Genomic DNA, 22,898 nt, shown 5'->3' with positions numbered 1-22,898 from the left:
TTCACTGAATACAGTGGAAATGCAGCACAATGACGCTACGCTGTCCCCGCTGCGACGGCAACCACATCACAGTACACCGGCATCTTTGCATTCCTCTGCGTTTTGTGTTTTACGATATGTGTTGGTGATTACACGTGACAGGGTTTTCACTGTCGCGAAGATATTTTCACAGAAAACAAAGGCAACTAGAGTAAAAAACTAAACACGCCATAGTCTCTTTATTAATATGTAAGGAGCCGCCGAAATCATGGTTCCTACATAACAAAATATTCCGAAAATTTTCCATAACAATCACCGAAACTATTGGTGGAGTTTGGGATCACCGAGTGTATAGTGTATCTAATTAAGGAGAGGAAGGAAAGTTGGAACTAACGTTATGAGAGACGGGGCAAAAAACAGGAGGAGAAACGTGGAGAAGGAAGTAACAGTGTCTTGTTTGAGTAAATTCCGGTATTCATCGGCAGTTTTTCATGGAGCCATTGAAAATCTACAACGACACAATTAGAGCCACAAGTACCAGAAAAAAAAACACTTGATGAGATGCAGTTTATTTCCATTGCTAATTTACAACCATATCACGCGCTGTGCTATTTGAAATGGTCGCTGAACTAATTATCAGGCTAAACACAGGTCAGGACAGGTACAGCGGCGTGCGCCTGAAAGAATTTGCATAGGCAACTTGCCGTGCTCCAGCGTGTATCATGCTGCACCCGCTGGCGCTCGTTAAACGAAACAGTGTTCGCATGTAAGTCAGGTCCTTCGAAAGAAGATTGTATACTGTAAGTGATCCGAACAGCAGCATGACATAGCAACAGATGTTTCTATTTCATTTAAATGTACACTCGGGTTCCGACTTTCTGAAGGTTGGTAATGGATTCTTCACAGAACTGCATCTAGTTCTGAGGTCAGAATCCGGCTTCAGAGCCTAGTGCAAAGTCTATTATCTTAAATACTGTCTTATGACCACACATTTAAGTGGAATGATCAGTTTTTCAAACCGATAGCATGTCTAGGGGAAGCCCCTCAGCCTCGACACTTTTGTGTCGTGGAAACAGAGCAAAGGGGAACTACGTCGTTTTCATGAACACCGCAGTAAGATTAATCCGAAGATTCAGTTCAACATGAAGAAAGAGCTAGATGGCAACGTAAGGATCTTAGTGATGCAAACTCCAACCTTTTCCTGGCAGCAGTTAAAGACGGTACCTCCACTTCGCAAAACGACATATCTTGTATTATTAATTTCTTCTTGGTACGTAATATACTTTTATTTTCCGGTAATTCGTGAAGAAAGTCTAAAAAATTATGTGAATTTCCTTTTTTGTATTTTTTACAAACAGAATTTGATGACAAGAGGTCATCTAAATGAGCAGTATACGGTTGATGTCGATAAATAAAATGTGATACAGTTCTTTTAATGTTTAAGTGCACCATTATCGTTGGACTCTTTAAATACTCTGTGTCTTTTGTAATGTAAATGATGAAATGGGACAGGATTCACGTGTTATAGAAATATGAATGCTTTCGTAACAGTTGAGTTGTTAGGACGTGTAATTTTCCTAATCGAACTCCTAGAATAGTTGAATTTTCTACTCTTGCGCTGGGATATTTTTCAGAATTCTCATGCTGTCCTAGGATGGCTGTTCAGCAGTGTTCAATTAGCCAGGGACACCAGCAGGTATCTCGGGAATATATCAGCAGGAAGTATCGAAACGTCGAGTATCTTAGATATTTGAAGAGCAAGTGACAAGGCCTAACACTTCAGAAGTTTTTATAAAGCTTGACATGGTCAAGAATGTGTAAAAGCGATCTTAATTTTCAATATAAGCTTTATTTGTCAAGATCGCGAGTCCGTAAAACGATGTAACTTGTTTCGCATGTACTAGCCATAATCTTCAGTTCATAAAATATCGTTACAGAGTGTAATATGCCCCATGTTGCGCAATCAAGTACTGAGTAGTGACTCAGTATTTGATTGTACAACATGTGATGTTGAAGAAAAGACATTTTAGCACCAAAGCTTTTGTTTATTGCTATGAGTGAATGTGCTGAATGTGGATAATAAAGTTATCATTGATAATATAATTCATGTGGTAAGTATTTACGTGTTTTTATTTAGGAGATGGTTGATGTGGACGGTTCATATCATGTCATCACACTTAAATGTACCCCATATCTCCGATAAAGGAGGTCATCGATGTAGTTACACCTTATAGTATTATGCTTACGTATGTGCGTAATATATATTTTTCTTAATTTTGGTACCTTAATTATCCAGCATGATGTGATCCACGCGACAGTGATATTGTATACAGAATGGAGAATGATTCTTACTGGATTACACTGTGCGTCGCACTGGGTTGTCCGGTATCGGCCGCCATCCTGTCGGCCGCACTTTTAAATACGAGCGCCCCCAGTTATGCTGCCGCGTTCCCTACAAGCGCCAATGCGGCACGAGGGCGCCGCCACGAACGATTACGGCGCTGCTAATGAGATGTCAGCATCCACTCGCCGGAGCTCCAGAGGCGGGTGTACTTAAGTTCGAACATTCGTGGACTGACCCCTTTTTGAATGTTTGCCAGCTGAAGAACATTTACAGACTTCTATAGTGACCTGGACTCGACATCTTCTGAATAGACATTTGTATTGAAGAGTGACAGATTTATAAATCTTTTGTATCTGTTTATATTTGTAGATTCAAATCTACTGCTAGCATCTGACGCTGCCATTACAGCAACAACGTTATGTATTATTTTTACTTCTGGATATTACATGTAGAATAAATTAATGTCTGAATTCTCTGTTCATGAACGGCGTCTGTCCCTTGCTCTGTATCCACCAAAGCACTGCACAGCGTGCAAAGCAAAAGATAACCAACTTTTTTATACTAGTTGTTCTCGTAATGATGACAGATGATCGTGCAAAGAATTTTATTATAAGGTCTTACATAATGTCTGCTATATCCAATTTACGCCGCCATTGTATTAATAGCATTATCTACGTTCAGAGCGAGAACTTTCCATCATATCACAGATGTACAATAACCTTTGATTTCCTTTTCAGAACTATTTAAGAGGATATGAACCATTTTATCACTGATACCTTTATTATAATTATACTTCTCTTAGAAAACAGATTAAGGAAAGACAAACCTACGTTTCTAGCATTTGTAGACTTAGAGAAAGCTTTTGACAATGTTGACTGGAATACTCTCTTTCAAATTCTGAAGGTGACAGGGATAAAATACAGGGAGCGAAAGGCTATTTACAATTTGTACAGAAACCAGATGGCAGTTATAAGAGTCGAGGGACATGAAAGGGAAGCAACGTGTAGGGAAGCAGCATACTCACGCCGTATAAAATTCACATCAGTCTTTCCATTGTGTGCCAGCCTAGTCCGCTGTAACTAGCTCTGACGTCATAAATGTTGCGCAATACTTTAAAAATCAAGTAAGTAACCTGAAACGTTTCTAGCATGTCAGGAGTAATACTAAATCAATATGTGTTGAATATCAGTTCAATAACTTTGACCATTTTCGAAATTTGGACGTTTTTCTGTAAAAATCATTGGCGCAACAGAAAAGAGCTAGAAACTTAAAAATTTATATTTAGATTCCTTTTGCATAATAATTTAGTAGAAACAGTATTCTGGATCTCACAAATTAAAATTTTAGTTGAAATTCATGATTTTCTGGTTTTTGCCTTAAAAAATTGAGGAAGCAAGATAGATTAAGTAGGCGAATAAATAAGGCTAGGATGTTTAAATTTAAGTAGAATGGAGATCCGCTATAATCATGAAGATGTGAGAAGTTTCAGCTGAATAACTATAAAACTATAGCGATAGCATATCTCCAAAGGGCAAGTTCAGAGCTCGTCTACTGCGTGTAGTGTAATTAAATTAATTCTCTCGCCCAAAATAGTTGACTTAGCCAAGTCAGACTCTTATTATGATTACTTACCTGTGTGCTGATTGCACATTCAAATTGAGAGCTTCATCGGCCGTCAGCAAAGGAAGCAATGATTTATTCAATAACTTAAAGTGGTGCATTACTAGCCCAGCGGCTAGTCGGGAGAGCGGATTTGATCAGGCGTTCCCTTAGCCGTCCGCACCGCGGCTTTATATATAGAACGCTGCGCGAGAGAGGAAGGCCCCAGTTCTCTCCAGACGCTGATTAGCGCACCACCTGTGCCGGGAGTCGCGTCGCGTCGGTATCATTGCTATAAACAGCCTCGGATACCGTAATAAGTTACTCGGGATACGCGTAACCATGAAATCGTTTTCGAGTGAAGTGTTAATTCTGGGATGACTTCAATGATCTATCTTCAGTTTGCGTATGTCGTATTTGCACATGCCGCCGCAGGATGGACATTCTACCATTATTTAGCGTGGCGTTTGATGAACATTATCATCAAATTATGGCGAGTATTCACTTAAACATTTAATTTGAACAGTTATAGTTGCATCAGCGCATTAGACTCTGAACTGGTCTGGTAGTTGGATTATGTGGATTCTTTTTGGTCTGTGACTTTCAGAATATAGTGAACATTTTAGAGAGAATCGTTTTTGATTATGAATCCCAGATAATCTCATAATTCCTCAGAGCTATAAGCTGCAGATATAAATGTATTTCTCAGATGAAGTGGGCACCAGGAATTCTAATTACAGGCTTCACGTTTTGCTAATCAGTTTCTGGTTGCCAATATTGTAGTTAGAGAGCCAGTGTTGAGAACGGCAAACAACAGCAATAAATAATGAACATTTTAATAACAAAATATTCCACCCGCTGCCCCACAAGTGGTTGGGTAGGGAGTGAGACAGGGTTGTAGCCTCTCCCCAGTGTTATTCAATCTGTATATTAGCAAGCAGTAAAGGAAACAAAAGAAAAATTCGGAGTAGGAATTAAAATCCATGGAGAAGAAATTAAAACTTTGAGGGTCGGCGATGACATTTTAATTCTGTCAGAGACAGCAAAGGACTTGGAAGAGCAGCTGAACGGAATGGACAGTGTCTTGAAAGGACGATATAAAATGAACATCAACAGAAGCGAAACAAGAATAATGGAATGCCGTCGAATTAAATCGGGTGATGCTGCGGGAATTAGATTAGGAAATGAGACGCTTAAATAAGTAAATGAGTATTGCTATTTGGGGAGCAAAATAACTGATGATGGTCGAAGTAGAGAGGATATAAAGTGTAATCTGGGAATGGCAAGGAAAGCGTTTCTGAAGAAGAGAAATTTGTTAACATCGAGTATAGATATAAGTGTCAGGAAGACGTTTCTGGCAGTATTTGTATGGAGTGTAGCGATGTATGGAAGTGAAACATGGACGATAAATAGTTTGGACAAGAAGAGAATAGAAGCTTTCGAAATGTGGTGCTACAGAAGACTGCTGAAGATTAGATGGGTAGATCGCATAATTAATGAGGAGGTAGTGAATAGAATTAGAGAGAAGAGGAGTTTGTGGCACAACTTGACTAGAAGAAGGGATCGGTTGGTAGGACTTGTCTGAGGGATCAAGGGATCACCAATTTAGTATTGTAGGGCAGCGCGGAGGTTAAAAACCGAAGAGGGAGACCAAGAGATTAATACACTAAACAGATTCAGAAGGATGTAGGCTGCAGTACGTACTGGGAGATGAAGAAGCTTGCACAGGATAGAGTAGCATGGAGAGCTGCATCAAACCAGTCTCTGGACTGAAGACCACAACAACAAGAACCTTTATTATACACATTCTGCACATGCATCAGAATAAAATTTTGTTCTCTGTAATAGGTTACAATGGTGAAAGCCCCAAACTAGTCAGCCAGCAAGTAAACAACAGCTTTGGTGGTAAAATGTCTTTTCTTCAACATTTGAAAGCTTCAAGACACGACGATCTGAAAACGTTTATAGCATGTGATATGTTACATACTGTAACGATATCTTATGATCTGAAGATGATTATTAGAACAATCGAAACCGGTCATAACATTTTATAAAGATTTTACCCAGAAGATCTTACTGACAGCGATTAAGGAGGTCTGCTCGTTACGCAAAATGATGACGAGAATACTGGGCACAAAAAGAATTGGCTCGTACGTGCAGAGACGGCGCGGCATGGGCGCGGGGTTGGGTGGCTCAGGGGTGTTGGTGGGGGCTCCGTTGTGAATGACCATCACGTGTCAGGGGAGGTACAGTTCGACAGCTGCTTTGCACAAACGTACCTCTCGCATTACTTGTAAGCCACAGCCACGAGCCCGCGTTTGATCATATTAGCAGATTAGTTGTCATTTGTTAGTGTCACCAAAAATTCGATAAATATGTTCGAAGTCAATAGTTTCTCACTAGCGTACCGACAATGAAATAGTTACATAAACAAAGGATCAATCAAAGCAAAACAGGATCGATCAAGCGCTGCCAGAATTAAGTCTCATTAAAATAAAAAAGGGGCAGAAATGTTCGTGCAGCAGACAAACTCGCTTACTACGACATTTATAATGTGTCACATAAAAATTATTTTGGAGTTTTCTGAGAACTTGGTTGGCAGAGATACCTAAAAATAAAATTATATTGTCTTTCCTATGCATCTTTCCAAAGTGTCCGCCCCCGGTAGCTGAATGGTCAGCGTGACGGATTTTCAATCCTCTGGGCCCGGGTTCGATTCCCGGCTGGGTCGGGGAATTTTCTCCGCCCAGGGACTGGGTGTTGTGATTTCCTCATCCTATCATCCTCATCGACTGCAGCTCTCCTAAGAGGCGTCAAATTGAACGACCGGCACCCAGCGAAGGGCCTGCCCGACGGGGGGCCCTAGCCAGACGATTACATAAATAAACCTTTCCAACGTAATGAAACTTCGAGAAGTACCTGTAGCTATGCTTTACACTCTGTACTGTGTGACTTGAATACCTAGCACTTAAACACAGTTTCTAATATGACATTTGTTTCCTCGTTTGTCAGTTCCGATTAAAATTGGATGGCCCTGCATATAATCACAAGCCCCTGATTATCAACAACTTCCTCAGCACGTACGGTGGACGAAGAGATCGGTGCCGTGGTAAGCAGTGGGGAGATAGTAACGAGAATGTCAGAAGCGTGCAGGTCGCCAGGCGCCTGCCAACTGAGGAGGCCGTCCCTTTGGAACCACGAAACGGAATCGCCAGCGATCGTGACGAGAACACGTTTCTGCGCCGGTGTGGCGTTATCTTGCGCGAGCTCTGGCTGCTACTGTACTGCAGAGCGCAGGCGCGGCGCCGGGCCACCTACCTGAGTGTGGCGTAGCCAGTGGAAGACGTGGACATGGCAGTGGCGTTGGGGCGGGGCTGCCCCGCGCTAAGGGCGCCTCTCTTCTCGTCGGGGCCGGCCGCTCCCCGCTGACCGTTACTGCGAACAAAACACACGCGCCTGTCAGGGAGGACGCCATCTGTGCAGCGCAACAGTCCTCCTTTTACGACAGATCGTGGCCGGTTACTGTACCAGGCGCCACGATAAATCTGTAATTACACTAAACTACAATAGAATACAAATAATCTAGCAAATGAACAAGCACGTACAGCATAAAAACACTAACAAAACGTAGATGTAGGAACAGTTGTGTAAGGGAAGAATCGATTCGTGACGTCTGAGACGAAATTATCTGGAGTATTAAACTACGAGGATGAGTCAAATAAAAAACTTAAATATTTTTTTAAATATAAACTGGTACAAAGCTGTATCACTTTTGAACATAATCTTTCCCACGCTCAGTGCAAGTCCTCCAGCACTTACAAAGTGCATAAATTTCCATAGAAAAAAATTCTTTTGGTATTCCGCGCAATCACTCATCCACCGCGTGGCGTACCTCTTCATCAGAACGGAACTTCTTTCCTCCCATTGCGTCTTTGAGTGGTCCAAACATATGGAAATCACGTGGGGCAAGGTCTGGTGAGTATGGTGGATGAGGAAGACACTCAAAATGCAGGTCTGTGATTGTTTCAACTGTTGTACGGGCAGTGTGGGGCCTTGCATTGTCATGTTGCAAAAGGACACCGCTGACATCAAACTACGTCGCTTTGATTTGATTGCAGGCCGCAGATGCTTTTTTAGGAGATCTGCGTATGATGCACTGGTGACAGTGGTTCCTCTAGGCATGTAATGCTCCAAAATGAAGCCTTTTTCGTCCCAAAAGAGAGTCAGCATAACCTTCCCTGCTGATGGTTCTGTTCGAAACTTCTTTGGTTTTGGTGATGAGGAATGGCACCATTCCTTGCTCGCTCTCTTCTTCTCCGGTTGGTGCAAGTGAACCCTGGTTTCGTCCCCAGTAACGATTCTTGCATGGAAGCCATCACCTTCTCGTTCAAAGCGCCGAAGAAGTTCTTCACAAGCATCAACACGTCGTTCTCTCATTTCAGGAGTCAGCTGCCGTGGCTCCCATCTTGCAGACACTTTGTGAAACTGGAGCACATCATGCACAATGTGGTGTGCTAACCCATGACTAATCAGTAAACATGCTGCAATGTCATTTAGTGTCACTCAGCGGTTTTCCTTCACTATGGCTTCAACTGCTGCAATGTTCTGTGGAGTCACAACTCGTTGTGGCTGACCTGGACGAGGAGCATCTTCCACTGAAGTCACACCATTTGCGAACTTCCTACTCCATTCGTAGACTTACTGCTGTGATAAACATGCATCACCGTACTGAACCTTCATACGTCGTCATTTCAACAGGTTTCACGCCTCCACTACGCAAAAACCGAATAAGAGAACTCTGTTCTTCCCTGGTCAAGTTGCAAGTGGGGCGGCGATCTTTATACTGACACTTCGACAGTATGAGTGCATCTGTACTACGCTGCCACCTACAGGCTATTCTGCAGGCTGTTTGTAGCACGCTTACCAACTTACAGGATAACGGCGCGAAATTTAGATTTGTTATTACAAATTTAAGATTTTCATTTGACTCACCCTCGTATTGCTCAGGGGCAGCTTCTGACCAGCACCGGTGAAGATGCAACTGTCTACAATACGAATTTTTCCTGTCTTCTTTCTATTCTCTTCTTAAAAACTGAAATTTTATAATTTCCCATTTCAAAAATTTCACATTTTCTTGTTTCAGATTCGATTCCCGGCGGGGTCAGGGATTTTCACTGACTCGTGATGACTGGGTGTTGTGTGATGTCCTTAGGTTAGTTAGGTTTAAGTAGTTCGAAGGTCTATGGGAGTGATGACCGTAGATGTTAAGTCCCATAGTGCTCAGAGCCATTTGAACCATTTTTTCTTGTTTCAGAAACTAATCGCAGCTGTAACTTATACAGGAGACGAAAAAAATCTCTACACTGCCACACCTCCACGTGGTGCTGCGCGGGCAATGGTGATCGCGGCCTCAGCTGCGTAGTGAAATTTCGCTGTATGGTGCGGACTGTTATCCAGATGGCGTAAGAAGATCCGTGACAGCTCGCAGCACTGTTGCCAGCTTTTGGGTGCGAGTCGCTAATGGCTGCAGGCGAAAACAATAACCGTCTGCAAAGCTTCGACAACACTGAGCCGTTGACATAAACACGTTTACAAAATTGTGTTACCTTATTGGGTAAGGCAGTCCCCTGAAGCTGCAGCGCCCGGCCCACTTCAACTATTGTGGATCACCTTACGCCGACTCAACTATAGGTGGACGGGGTGGAGCACTACGACCACAAAAAAATTATCACATGGCGGGCCCTAGTTGTCTAAATGCGACCTTTAAAAAGTGTAGCCTTGAACAAGTTCTCCTTGTGTCAAAATTTAAATAAGGAAGAATATTGTTCGTTGAAAGTAGTTCACCTAGGAAGACATGTTTCGTGGCCGCTGTTTCAACCTAGTGGCCGATTTTAGAATAACATGAAAGACTACATACGCCATAAGTAGTTTTCCGCATCTTCTACTGTTTTTGTTGCTGTGAGACACATGGTTGTGTTTTGTACAGCGTTTGTAGATATTACCAGTACTACATATTTAAGTGTTGTGTAATACATTAAAGCTATTTCCAGGATAATGTTAATTCTTCAGTGAGAGAGCTTTATGCTGAGTAAAATTTTGTATATTTTTAAACTAGTTCAGATGGCTCTGAGCACTATGGGAGTTGACAGCTGGGGTCAAGAGTCCCTTAGAACTTAGAACTACTTAAAGCCAGCTAACCTAAGGACATCACACACATCCATGCTCGAGGCAGGATTCGAACCTGCGACCGTAGCGGTCGCGTGGTTCCAGACTGAAGCGCCTTGAACCGCTCGGCCACTTTAAACTAGTCAAATAACATGTGCGTGGTTAAACCGTACTTCGTCAGTTGTGTACAATCCTGTACCTTGAAGCGGATGATGTTTTCTACCATGGAACACGTGATATTTGCAAATGAGCTGAGTTTCTTTAAAGTCTGAACAGTGTTCCCTAACTTGAAAATGGAAGTTTCTGTTAGTTGCCAGTAGCTTCTATTTCAAAATGTTTTTAACTTGTAACTGGTTTTTGACAATACTTCCTCTTAATTTCATTTCAATTTCTGATTATTACTGTGTATTAGAGTAATAATCTATGACACCGACTGATAGAGTGAGGCGACAAAAATCATGGGATACGTCCTAATATCGTGTTGGAACTCCTTTTCATCGGCGTAGTGCAGCAACTCGACGTAACATGGATTCAACAAGTCGCTGGAAGTCCCCCGCAGAAATATTATGCCATGATGCCTCTATAGCATCTCTAATTGCGAAAGTGTTGCCGGTACAGGATTTTGTGCACGACCTGACGTCTCGACTATATCCCATAAATGTTCGTTGGGATTCATGTCGGACGATCTGGATGGCCAAACCATTTGCCTGAATTGTCTAGAATGTTCTTCAAACCACTCTCGAAGAGTTGTGGCCCAGTGACATTACGCAATCTCCTTAATAAAAATTCCATTGCTGTTTGGGAAAAAGAAGTTCACGAATGGCTGCAGATGGTCTCCAAGTAGCGGAACATAACCATTTCCAGCCAATGATCGGTTCAGTTGGACTAGAGAACCAGTCAATCTCATGTAAACGCAGCCCACACCATTATGGAGTCACCACTAGCTTGCACAATGCCTTACTGACAACTTGGGTTCATTGCTACGTGGGGTCTGCACCATACCGGAACTCTATCAACAACCGTGTCTTTCCTGTCGTCTAGGATACAACCGATGTGGTCACGGGCCCAGGAGGCGCTGCATGTGATATCGTGCTGTTAGCAAAGGCGCTATCGTCGTCGTCTGCTGCCATAGCCCACTAACGCCAAATTTCGTACGTCTCACACCGATTTCTGCTGTTATTTCACGCAGTGTTGCTTGTCTGTTAGCACTGATAACTCTAAGCAAACGCCGCTGTTTAATGTCGTTACGTGAGGACAGTCGGCCGGCCGGTGTGGCCGAGTGGTTCTAGGCGCTTCGGTCTGGAATCACGCGACCGCCACTGTCGCAGGTTCGAATCCTGCCTCGGGCATGGATGTGTGTGATGTCCTTAGGTTAGTTAGGTTTAAGTAGTTCTAAGTTCTAGGGGACTGATGACCTTAGAACTTAGGTCCCATAGTGCTTAGAGCCATTTGAACCATTTGAAGGCCGTCGACCACTGCGTTATCCACAGTGAGAGGCTATGCCTGAAATATTGCATTCTCGGCACACTGTTCATACTGTGGATCTCGGAGTATTGAATTCCCTAACGATTTCCGAAATGGAATGTTCCATGCGCCTGGCTCTAACGACCATACCACGTTCAGGGTCTGTTAATTTCCATCGTGCCGCCATACAACCTTACCGCGTTCAGAGTCTGTTAATTTCCATCGTGGCGCCATAATCACGTCGGAAACTTTTGGCATGAATCTCATGAGTTCAAATGACAGTTCCGTCAATGCACTCCCATTTTATATCGTGTACGCGATACTACCGCCATCTGTCTATGTGAATATCGCTATCCCATGACTTCTTTGTCACCTCAGTGTGAATACAGTAAGGACAAGATTTTCTCGATTGCAACACTTTTAAAATTCAATAGAATATTTGTTCCTAGGTAAATGACCATGTTTCAGCTTTTCACATTTGGATAAACCTTATTTTTTCGGAGTATCTTCTGTAATTTCAGAAAAAGTCTGCAGCACACATAAAGTGAACGCTACCGTTTCATAACGGAATAAGCAAATATTTACACATAAAAAAATGTTTTGCATCACATCGGTTCCGAGAGATCCGGAACCTGTACAAAAATTGGAATAAAGATCAAGATAAACATCATTTCCGCCCTATTTATTGCTCATGAAAACCACACTTTGCAAGTTGTACCACCATACAGCGAGGCCTTCATAGGTGGTAGTTCAGATTTCTGTACACACCGGTACCTCTAATACCCAGTAACATGTCCGCTTGCATTGATGCATGCCTGTATTCGTCGTGGCATGCTATCCACAAGTTCATCAACGTACTGTTGGTCCAGATTGTTCCACTCCTTAACGGTGATTCGGCGTAGATCCCTCAGAGTGGTTGGTGGGTCACGTCGTCCATAAACAACCATTTTCAATCCATCCCAGGCATGTTCGATAGGGTTTACGACTGGAGGTAATGCTGGCCACTCTAGTCGGGCGATGTCGTTATCCTGAAGGAAGTCATTCACAAGATGTGCACGATGGAGCCGCGGATTGCCGTCCATGAAGACGAATGCCTCGCCAATATGCGGCCGATATGGTTGCACTATCGGTCGGAGGATGGAATTCACGTATCATACAGCCGTTACGGCGCCTTCCATGACCAATAACGGCGTACGTCGGCCCCACATAAAGCCACCCCAAAACAGCAGGGAACCTACACCTTGCTGCACTCACCGGACAGTGTGTCTATGGCGTTCAGCCTGACCGGGTTGCCTCCAAACACGTCTCCGACGATTGTCTGATTGAAGGCATATGCGACACTAATTGTTGAAGGGAACATGATGCCAATCCTGAGCAGTCCATCCAGCATGATGTTGGGCCCATCTGTACCGCACTGCATGGTGTCGTGGTGGTAGAGATGGACCTCGCCATGGACGTCGGGAGTCACGTTGCGCATAATGCAGCCTATTGCGAACAGTTTTGGTCGTAACACGTCGTCCTGTGGCTGCACGAAAAACATTATTTAAAATGGTGGCGTTGCTGTCAGGGTTCCTCCGAGCCAAAATCCATAGGTAGCGGTCACCCACTGCAGTAGTAGCCCTTGGGCGGCCTGAGCGGGTCCTGTCATCGGCAGTTACTCTGTATCTCCTCCATGTCCGAACAACATCGCTTTGGTTCACTCCGAGACACGTGGACATATCCCTTCCTGGCACAAAGTAACAATGCGGACGCGATCGAACCGCGTTATTGACTGTCTAAGCATTGTTGAACTACAGACAACACGACCCGTGTAGCTCCTTCAAGGTGGAATGACCGGAAATGATCGGCTGTCGGACCCCCTCCGTCTAGTAGGCGCTGATGATGCATGGTTGTTTACTTCTTTGAACCGTTACAGTGACATCTCTGAACAGTCAAAGGGACTGTGTCTGTGATACAGTATCCACAATCAACGTCTGTCTAAGGAGTTCTGTGAACCAGGGTGATGAAAAACTTTTTTTGGTGTGTGTATTAAACTTTTTAATTACACGGGTGGTTAGAGGCGGAAGTCCGAGAAGTGTTCCAAGGTACAACACTCTTCATGTATGACAGTCGCGTAGGAGATATCGACAAATATGAAAAGTGATTATGGAAGAACAGAAAAGATAACAAAATTTAAATACCTAGGTGAAATAATACGGCCGAGTGCTTTGGACGAAGAAGCTAACTTAACAAGGGCAAGGAATAGGCAAGTACGTTCTCAATCAGCAGAAACCTAGTATAGCAAGAAATTTTTATCCATAAATGCAAATCTCAGGTACTGTCATTAGACTAAAATGCCTTTATACTTTAGGATGCCTTTCTTTAAATAGAGGCAAACAATTAGGCGAAAATGAAAAGAAGGAAAGGACCAAAATATGAGACTAGAAAATTGAAATTAAGAAGTAATAAAGAATTTTATGAAAGAATAGAACGAATATTAGATACAATGGGGAAGAGAAGAGTTGTATTCTATGAATACCCAAAAAGACTAGGTAAGAAAGGAATAACAAAATGAATTTTAAACTTTTTTCACAGAAACCCAAAAATATCATTGACGTGGATAAAAAAAAGTTAAAGCAGACCTGAAAGAAATGGAAATAACGAAGAAACAAATAGGAAAAAGAGAAAAGTGAAGAACGAAAGTAAAAATGTTTCGAGGGCTTCTGGGAGAAAACAAACAAAAAACATGAGTATTATTAAAGGAATAAAGAAGAAAACAACGTAGAAAAAAGAGAAAAAGCTATTGGAAAGAAAGAAAGAATATAAGAAACAAAACGTAAGTTATTTCATGTGGTCTTCAGTAGGCCAAACCATTAAAGAAAATGATGTCGATCCTGCGTCCCCACTAGTCCCGTCCAACGCAAAGCAAGACTCATTGAAGTTCATGATGAACTGTCTCTTTGTACTGGATAAAATGACACTTTGGAAGAGCTGAACTCGACGTTCGCACAGTGGAAAATACACAAAATCGACATTAGCACGGTAGAAATAGACAACCCTGAAGAAGATCACTTGCAGCTTTGATCTATAAACCACGAAGGCGCAATCATATACCCAAAAAAGTCTTACTGAAAATACAGAACAATATGCTTCATCCATCCGAAGATATGTACCGGGTGTTTATAATTAAAGTACAGTTACCCAGAGTTACAGTGTGGGCTGTAATTATCATATGATAGCGAAACGTGGTTTATACGATAAGGCGTTAATGTGGAACCGATTTATACTGGCAGAAACATTAGTTCCAACTGTGTCCATCAGGCGCAAATTTATTTGTATGACGATATGTCATCCACACTGTATCTGACAAGCCATAACGTGAGTGAAGATTATGGCTATCAAGAAAAGAGATCATGCACTGTTAGTGAAACTGTTTTATGTGAACGACAGCAATCACAGTGCTGCAGAGAGAGAGTATGGCCGACTGAAAAGTCTGAGGAGAGGCCTGATGTCAGAAGATGATAATGAAATTCGAAGACACATGAGAGCTTAGGGTGGCACCTAGAAGACGAAGGCGTACTGTCCCGGTGAAGTTATTGAACAGATTGTCGTTGCTGTAACTGACCACGCAGCACGTGCAGTGTCACGAAAATTATCCACTCCATGGTCAACAGTACGGGAAGTTTTGTGTCTGTTTTAAACTGATACCCGTACAAGATCCAGACAGAACAACAACTGAAACCTCATAATAAACAGCAACGTTCTGAATTTTTTCTTCTGTCCCTGGCACAGATCGAAGTTGATAACATATGGCCGGGAGTGTCGAGGTACATTTTACACTACAGGTTGCAGTGAATATACAAACTGCCGAATTTGGCGCGCTGTTAAAGGTCATGTTGTGCACGAAGAGCCATTGCACTCCCCGTATGTCACTGTCTGGTGTGGACTCACAAGCACCGCTATTCTCGGTCCGTTCTTCTATGAAGAGAATGTACCCAGACGGATTGTCAGCGATACCGTCACGTCTGCACGTTATCGGGACCTCCTTGTACAGCATGTGATTCCCGCTTTGGAAGAGCGTACCTATGTAGAAACCACTCTTTTTATGCAGGATGGGGCAATACATCATATCGCTCACCCACCGAAAGATCTGCTTACTGCAACCTTCCACGAACGTATTATCACCAGAGGCTTTCCAGATGCTTGGCCTGCAAGATTACCTGATCTGAAGGCCAGTATACTGGAACATGTTGCTCATATTCCACGGGAACTGTTGCGAGCAACTGTCGACCACGTCGTTTTGCGGATGCAGCATTTCGTTGACATTTCCGGTGCTGATATTGAACAAATTGTGTAAGTGGCGGTTAACAATACAATCAACATTATGTGTGTCTCACTTGTTCAACTTTTCCTGTCCACGTCCTGTTCCTAATTGTAAAATTATGTGATTACCCTACCATTTTAAACCATTCACTAACCGAGCAGTCGCTCGGCAACAGCTACAGTTTGCAAATAAAGTCCTGTGACGTGACGTGTTTATTGTGGAATCGCCGGTCAGAGATACAGTGAGCTATTGACTTTGAAAGCAGCTGCGCAAAAGGCGGACAAAAGAAGAACATATTTAGACATTCTTTTTTATGTACGAGATATTCTCGATGAACAGCTACTCATTCTTCTGTCTCTCTTAATTTGTGTCGGACACGCATGTCTTGCCACCTATTATTATTGTTTAAAAAATGTTATTTTAGTGTAATGTGAAACTGCCTTACTGCATACAGTAGATTCATGTGAGAAGCTATATTGTGCGACGTGTATCTGGAAATGTTAAAAAATGTAAGTTCGTTATATATCGACTGCCATAAATTCAAAGTTAAATGGAACTTGTGTATGGACTAATAATTTAGTATAGAACCTATGTCTCACTACTTCATGACCATACGTATTCAATTTTCTTTTATGTTTCTGCAAATTTTGATAGTTCACAGTCACAAATTGTTTCGTCAAAATCGGACGGAAGTTACATACGGCGAAATAGTTTCTCCGCACCTTATTCTACTGGTAAATGCATGATTAACTTCGGTTCCTTAGGAAATTCATGTTGAGCTATCCAAAAACAATTATATTTTTAATAGCCATTTAGCCCTGACCAGTAAAGGTATTCAAAAACACTACAATAACTAGTTATGCTATTGGCCTAAAATACAATATATATCATTAAGTGCTCTTCTCTGCAAATATATTTCCACCGCCGATTATACCTGTATGTTAACGCACAAAAGTAAATATATTGTTATTTAAGCCATTACATATGGAATCATTTCTACACATTTGTCTTACATTAAGAGCACTATTCTTTTCCAACCTAAATCGGCTCCGCATTAACTTATGAGAATACGATATTTACAGCCCACGCTGGGCCTCTGTGAATAGCTCCACTTTAATTATAACCACCTGGTATTTTCAAAATGGTTCAAATGGCTCTATGGGACTTAGCATCTGAGGTCACTAGTCCCCTAGACTTAGAACTACTTAAACCTAACTAACCTAAGGACAACCCACATCAATGCCCGAGGCAGGATTCGAATCTGCGACCATAGCAGCAGCGCGGTTCCTGACTGAAGCGCCTAGAACCGCTCGGCCACAGCGGCCGGCTGGTATTTTCAAGACAAAGGTGTTTTATTACTGTTTAACCACGTCCTTGTGCGTATTTCTATCGAGACTTGTAAGATAACAGGCGCTGCTAACGCACGGAGGCTTGACAAACAGACAAAAGGATGAGGTGCGAATCAAAAGACAGTCGAGCATAGTTCTTGAGGAGCAGCGTGTTGCAGCTTTGGGAATTGAGCAGGCAACGACTGAGCCAGTGCTATTGGCGGGATGTACCGGCCATAAAGGAAACCGTTGCCGTCATAAGGGCAGCGGGGAAACTGAAAGGTTAGGGCTAGTGAAATTCCTTGGCGAGCGGCTATTTAAAGGTGGTCCATGGGGCGAGGGCCAATATGGCGGGAAATGGAGCGTGGCGCGATTTATTTCACGGCTGCTGCGAGAATAAAACCGTACCAATAAACGTACGGAATAGGCAATAGCACCATATGAAAGGTAGAACCGAGGCAAGGAAGCACATTTAAGACCCACTCTGCAGGTGACGCAGAACATTTGCTAGAGACGATAAAAGCAGTAGAGCTGTCTTTCTTTTTTTAAAATTAATACCTTTCGAAGGTCTTAAGTGCCTGTAAAAAAAGCGTCCACTGAAAGCGCTTTAAGTACACTGTGGATATACAGCATGAGAAAGTTATTTTTATGATTAAAAAAAATAATTTAAGTAAAAATAATTTAAAACACTGTATAAAGGAGGATGGATAAGAAATGAGAGTACCAATCTTTAGATGTATAATTATTCTTAAGTTTAAATAAGTAATTAACAGTGATATCAGTTCTGATTGGTTAATCACGAAGTATGTAAATATCAAACTATGTGCCCCAGAACACCTAGGACACTAAGTAAACGCCAGCAAAATTCTAGTCCTGACTTCATATATATAACTTCTTAGCGAAAAATTTTACTATAACAGTTATTCGTGGAAAAGTACACGCGTAGTCGGCGAGCGATAATATGCAAGATTTGCCTGTGAATCACAGTGAAACAGTCATAGTGTTAATTGATAATTAATCTAAACCCTCAGCTGCCGACAGGTGTTGTTGATATACCTCAATGGGGACAGCTGAAAATGTGTGCCCCGATCGGGACTCGAACCCGGGATCTCTTGCTTACATGGCAGACGCTCTATCCATCTGAGCGGTCGGGGCACACATTTTCAGCTGTCCCCATTGAGGTATATCAACAGCACCTGTCGGTAGCTGAGGGTTTCGATTAATTATCATTTATTCTAGAGAAGCTGCACGGTCATCAATGGCATCTGTTCTTTCGAGAACACTTACTATCTTCATATATAGTGTTAATTGTCAGCGAAATCAGTGTAATACACTTGCCCAACGTTCGGATATACAGTGTGAACATTAATAAAACAGAGGAACTGCAGGGACGGATTCCAGACTTGAAATTTAGGTAAAAAGGTCCTGTGGACATGTACCCGGAAATGCATCATTGACACGATAGCTAGCGCTGACGAACGAAAGTTCCTCTTCTGACCACGTGCCGTGTGTTCCTTGTGGGTTGCAGACTGTGTGATTGAGGCAGCGTACTGTAAGCATCAGAATGGTCCGCCATTCATTTCGGGAACAAGCCGAGATGGTGTTTGGTACGGCCAAGCAGATAGAAACGGTCTAGTGGCAGCGCGGCTATACCAAAACAAGTACCCTCACAGACACCGTCCACATACACAACATTTCAGGCCCTTTTTGGGCGTTTGTTTGATTATGGGTTATTACAGACAGACGAACGTGCTGGGAAGAGGCGGACTGTGCGTACACCAGATTTGGAGGACCAGATTCTGCCTCTCGACCGTTTCCATCTGCTTGGCCGTACATAAACACCACCTCGGCTTCTTCCCGACATGAATACCGGACCATTCTTCTGCTTACCGTATGCTGCGTCAGTCACACAACCTGCTGCACTCAAGGAACCCAGCCATGTTGTCGAAGGAACTTTCATTCTTCAGCGGCATATACCGTGGCAACGATGCATTACCGGACACATGTTCATAGGACCTTTTTTTCTCTATTTTCAGTTGGAATCTGCCACTGCAGTTTCTCAGTTTTATTAATGTTCACCCTATATGGTTCGCATGAGAGCATAAAAAAATAAAAGCATTTTTGTTAGTTTTCCGTAAGCAGATTGACTCCTATACAAGCGACACACCAACAATGGTTTCAGTCAGTCACTTGCATGTGTTCAACGAGGGAGGAGCTCTGGTAATGTGGAATCTTGTGGACATGACACTTCTTGTGACCTATAAAATTTCTTGATGTGCTCGCAGACTTAGGAAAAGATTTCTACAGGAGATTTTGCAGACTCTGACTCTGATCTGTAGCGTGGTGTTCAGCACCGTAAATTCTTGCGTGATTTCCGGAATCTTGATAATTTCCGCAGTTAGTTTAACGGATTTTAATTTATTTCATGAATCACAACGATGGGGCATAACTTTAAATTATCTTCTCAGGTTATCACACCTGCATCTACAGTACTGAACTGTAGATAGATTCGTGAGTGTCTACGTGCAGACGCTATCATTGACCAAAATGTGAAACGAGCCCCGTAGTGGGAGAGAATTTCTGCTTTCTGTCCCACTCCAAGAGAGAAGGATGAGTTATTGGTTGATCAAAGCAGATTCTTTAAGAGAGATTGCCAGTATTTTTACGAATTTTTCATTGGACGGAAACCGGAAGGGGTCAACAGCGATTGGCTGGCGAGAATCTGGTGATGGTGCAACCAGTAAGGTTTTGAGAAGGACAGCATATAGACACTTGGTGCTAGAGATGCAGAGAGGGAACACATCGGCTTTGTCTGTGCTTTCAGCAGACAATGCTTTATAGTTGATGGTCGTTTTTAAACATTGTCTTTTTCTCAGAGCCAATTATAGATGCTGAGACCGAACTTGTAAGTTTCAGTACCACTGCAGACAATCTCTGCATCTGAGTTCTAGAACGGAGGTAAGCATATGCAGCGTTTATGCATAACGTGACGAGATGGACGCGGAGTCATTTTTTTTTCGAGTCCCAGTCTTGCTTTTCTGAATTAATTCACGCATTCTACTATTTGAACTCAAAATTTTCTTACGCAAGGGAAATAGTGCTCAATCACTGACGGAAAAATATCACAACACCAAAAAATAATTACTATAAGGGCGAGATAAGCCATCGCAAAAGTCAAATGCTGGTACATTAATAACCTCGTGTAACCGCCAGAATGTTGAATTCAAGCATGTAAACGTCTATGCACTGTGTTGTACTGCTGCCGGATGTCAGTTTGTGGGGAGTTCCATGCCTGTTGCATCTGGTCGGTCAATACGGGGACGGTTAATACTGTTTGTGGCTGACGCTGGAGTTGTCTAATGGTGTCCCATATGTGCTCTACTGGAGATACATCTGGTGATCGAGTAGGTTACGGCAATACGTCGACACTCTGTAGAGCATGGTGGGTTAGAACAGCGGTATATGGGCGAGCGTTATCCTATTGGAATACACCCCCTTAGACGCTTTCATAAAAGGCAGCACATCAGGTCGAATCACCAGACTGACGTACAGATGTGCATTCAGGGTGTGTGGGATAACCACGAGAGTGCTCCTGCTGTCACACGAAATCGTGTAACTCTAGGTGTATGTCCAGTGTTTCTAGCACGCAGACATCTACATCTACATCTACATTTATACTCCGCAAGCCACCCAACGGTGTGTGGCGGAGGGCACTTTACGTGCCACTGTCATTATCTCCCTTTCCTGTTCCAGTCGCGTATGGTTCGCGGGAAGAACGACTGTCTGAAAGCCTCTGTGCGCGCTCTAATCTCTCTAATTTTACATTCGTGATCTCCTCGGGAGGTATAAGTAGGGGGAAGCAATATATTCGATACCTCATCCAGAAACGCACCCTCTCGAAACCTGGCGAGCAAGCTACACCGCGATGCAGAGCGCCTCTCTTGCAGAGTCTGCCACTTGAGTTTGTTAAACATCTCCGTAACGCTATCACGGTTACCAAATAACCCTGTGACGAAACGCGCCGCTCTTCTTTGGATCTTCTCTATCTCCTCCGTCAACCCGATCTGGTACGGATCCCACACTGATGAGCAATACTCAAGTATAGGTCGAACGAGTGTTTTGTAAGCCACCTCCTTTGTTGATGGACTACATTTTCTAAGGACTCTCCCAATGAATCTCAACCTGGTACCCGCCTTACCAACAATTAATTTTATATGATCATTCCACTTCAAATCGTTCCGCACGCATACTCCCAGATATTTTACAGAAGTAACTGCTACCAGTGTTTGTTCCGCTATCATATAATCATACAATAAAGGATCCTTCTTTCTATGTATTCGCAATACATTACATTTGTCTATATTAAGGGTCAGTTGCCACTCCCTGCACCAAGTGCCTATCCGCTGCAGATCTTCCTGCATTTCGCTACAATTTTCTAATGCTGCAACTTCTCTGTATACTACAGCATCATCCGCGAAAAGCCGCATGGAACTTCCGACACTATCTACTAGGTCATTTATATATATTGTGAAAAGCAATGGTCCCATAACACTCCCCTGTGGCACGCCAGAGGTTACTTTAACGTCTGTAGACGTCTCTCCGTTGATAACAACATGCTGTGTTCTGTTTGCTAAAAACTCTTCAATCCAGCCACACAGCTGGTCTGATATTCCGTAGGCTCTTACTTTGTTTATCAGGCGACAGTGCGGAACTGTATCGAACGCCTTCCGGAAGTCAAGAAAAATAGCGTCTACCTGGGAGCCTGTATCTAATATTTTCTGGGTCTCATGAACAAATAAAGCGAGTTGGGTTTCACACGATCGCTGTTTCCGGAATCCATGTTGATTCCTACATAGTAGATTCTGAGTTTCCAAAAACGACATGATACTCGAGCAAAAGACATGTTCTAAAATTCTACAACAGATCGACGTCAGAGATATAGGTCTATAGTTTTGCGCATCTGCTCGACGACCCTTCTTGAAGACTGGGACTACCTGTGCTCTTTTCCAATCATTTGGAACCTTCTGTTCCTCTAGAGACTTGCGGTACACAGCTGTTAGAAGGGGGGCAAGTTCTTTCGCGTACTCTGTGTAGAATCGAATTGGTATCCCGTCAGGTCCAGTGGACTTTCCTCTGTTGAGTGATTCCAGTTGCTTTTCTATTCCTTGGACACTTATTTCAATGTCAGCCATTTTTTCGTTGGTGCGAGGATTTAGAGAAGGAACTGCAGTGCGGTCTTCCTCTGTGAAACAGCTTTGGAAAAAGGTGTTTAGTATTTCAGCTTTACGCTTGTCATCCTCTGTTTCAATGCCATCATCATCCCGGAGTGTCTAAACATGATGTTTCGAGCCACTTACTGATTTAACGTAAGACCAGAACTTCCTAGGATTTTCTGTCAAATCGGTACATAGAATTTTACTTTCGAATTCACTGAACGCTTCACGCATAGCCCTCCTTACGCTAACTTTGACATCGTTTAGCTTCTGTTTGTCTGAGAAGTTTTGGCTGCGTTTAAACTTGGAGTGAAGCTCTCTTTGCTTTCGCAGTAGTTTCCTAACTTTGTTGTTGTACCACGGTGGGTTTTTCCCGTCCCTCACAGTTTTACTCGGCACGTACCTGTCTAAAACGCATTTTACGATTGCCTTGAACTTTTTCCATAAACACTCAACATTGTCAGTGTCGGAACAGAAATTTTCGTTTTGAACTGTTAGGTAGT

At 42.8% G+C, this 22,898-nt stretch overlaps 1 protein-coding gene across 1 annotated transcript in view; it reads right to left on the bottom strand.

Annotated features, from left to right (window-relative positions):
* The window catches only part of LOC126188976 (glucose transporter type 1), a 1,320,264-nt gene that overhangs the window by 634,114 nt on the left and 663,252 nt on the right, over positions 1 to 22,898 (bottom strand). The window contains exon 4 of the mRNA XM_049930753.1: positions 7,241 to 7,357. The gene's annotated coding sequence lies outside the window, so the exon portion shown is untranslated. The remainder of the gene's footprint in view (positions 1 to 7,240; positions 7,358 to 22,898) is intronic.

The sequence above is a fragment of the Schistocerca cancellata genome, chromosome 5, assembly GCF_023864275.1.
Source record: "Schistocerca cancellata isolate TAMUIC-IGC-003103 chromosome 5, iqSchCanc2.1, whole genome shotgun sequence".
NCBI classification, from domain to species: domain Eukaryota; kingdom Metazoa; phylum Arthropoda; class Insecta; order Orthoptera; family Acrididae; genus Schistocerca; species Schistocerca cancellata.
This window is presented reverse-complemented; position numbering and strand designations above follow the sequence as displayed.